General features: G+C 40.7%; 1 non-coding gene across 1 annotated transcript; it reads right to left on the bottom strand.

The window, feature by feature from the left end:
- Positions 1-1,000: 1,000 nt before the first annotated feature.
- LOC141680772 (small nucleolar RNA R71) lies at positions 1,001-1,107 on the bottom strand. The gene has a single exon (XR_012558413.1). It is a non-coding gene; the product is annotated as a small nucleolar RNA R71 (small nucleolar RNA).
- Positions 1,108-2,098: the final 991 nt, after the last annotated feature.

The raw sequence follows: 2,098 nt of genomic DNA, 5'->3' as shown, positions 1-2,098 counted from the left end.
TGAGTAGTGTCATCACCAATGCATTCTAAGGTTGAGAACAATAAGGCTATTGAATAAATTATTTAATGAAGTTAGAATCCCTTATTTGTCATATATATTAATTCAATCAATCTTAATTTCATAGTTATAATTGTTAGCGTAATTCTTAGTTATAAACAACCTCAATTTGTTATCGTCTTAACATTGAATAATAACCATTCATTGTTGCTTAAGTGCGTGAATTAATTAGTTAACCAGTACAGTCTCCGTGGGAACGAACTAGAAAAGATTCTATACTACTTACGAACGCGTATACTTGCATGTATTATTAGCGCGTGTTTAGCGACTAACAAGTTTTTGGCGCCGCTGTCGGGGACTGCAGTGTTAATTATTAGTTTATGTACTTTCCATCAGTGGTGGTTAAAGTTCATTGACTCGGACATTGTTACTTAGCTGTTTCCTTGTTTTATTTTAGGTACTCAAGCGAGGGTGTATGCATACGTGTTCGCATACTCGTAAGAGAAATCGGGATCAAGCTGAGGAGGAAGCGATAGTAGTTCATAAGGAAGTTTTTGAGGAAGAAAAGAAGGTAGAAGAAGAAGAGAAAGTTGAAGAACCAGCTTTAGTAGAGATGGGTGATCAAGCAGAAAATCTGAAGGCTTTGATGGAATATTCTCAACCTAAGATTAATGACATTCAGTCAAGCATCATCAGACCAGCCATCAGGGCTAACACTTTTGAGATCAACTCAAGCACGATTCAGATGATACAGAACTCAGTTTATTTTGGGGGTTCTCCTACTGAAGACCCCAATATGCACATCAGGGATTTCATCGAGATCTGTGACACCTTCAAGTTTAATAATATGACTGAAGATGCTATCAAGCTATGCCTTTTTCCATTCTCTCTAAGGGACAAAGCTAAGTGCTAGTTACACTCTCTACCAGCAGGGTCTTTCACCACTTGGGAGGATCTTGCGCAAACGTTTCTCACTAAATTCTTCCCTATGGTGAAAACTGCTGTAATCAGGAATGATCTTACTCAGTTTGCTCAGCAAACTGGAGAATCTCTATGTGAGGCTTAGGATCGATATAAGGAGATGCTAAGGAAGTGCCCACACCATGGCATGCCTGATTGGATGATTATCAACTGTTTCTATAATGGATTGGGTGCTACTTCTAGACCCATGCTTGATGCAGCATCAGGAGGAGCCTTGTAGGCTAAAAGCTACGATGAATCTTATGAACTTATTGAATTGATGGCTGCTAATGAGTACCAGAATCCTTCCCAGAGGCTGACTCAAGGAAAAGTCACAGGAATTCTAGAGTTGGACGCAGCAACTGCTAGCGCTGCCCAACTTAAGGCTTTGACGATGAAGGTGGAAACGTTGACTAATTATGGAGTTAATGAAATCACCAGTGTCCGCGGGCTTTGTGTTGGTGCCCACGAGACTGATCAGTGTGCAATTTCTAGTGAATCAGCTCAGTTGTGAGCAACTTCCAGCGTTCACAGCAACCAGTGCCAACCACCTATCATCCCAACAACCATAATCATCCTAATTTCAGCTGGAGCAACACTCAGAATGCGGTTCAACAGCCTTATCAGCAATATACAACTAAGCAGTACAACCGCCATGGTTTTCAGCAACCCCAATATCACCAAGACAACTCCAGCTGCAATAAGCCAATGAAAAATCTGAATCAGAGGAGTTGAAGCTTATGTGCAAGAGTCAAGCCATTTCTATCAAGACCTTGGAAAATCAAATTGGGAAAATTGCCAGTGCCTTGCTAAATCGTCAGCCTGGTACACTACCTAGTGTCACTGAAGTGCCAGGAAAGAGGGAAGCTAAGGAGCAGGTAAAGGCAATCACTTTGAGGTCTGGAAAGGTTGCGAATCCAGAACAAACTCAAGAGTTGACTGAAGAAGCTGGAGCTGAGAAAGAAGTAGAGCAGCATGATGAAGAAATGGAACCAAGGAAGACAACATGTATTGATTCCACATCAATGTTGGTTCTTAGATTGTACACTCTATATGCTTTACCAACAGCATATCCAACAAAAATTCCTTCATCTGCTTTAGCATCAAACTTCCCATTCTGATCAGTTTAATTTCTCAAGAT

This window comes from Apium graveolens, chromosome 1 (assembly GCF_009905375.1).
Source record: "Apium graveolens cultivar Ventura chromosome 1, ASM990537v1, whole genome shotgun sequence".
Classification (NCBI taxonomy): domain Eukaryota; kingdom Viridiplantae; phylum Streptophyta; class Magnoliopsida; order Apiales; family Apiaceae; genus Apium; species Apium graveolens.
The sequence above is the reverse complement of the archived record's forward strand: the minus strand, read 5'-3'. Positions and strand labels throughout refer to the sequence as shown.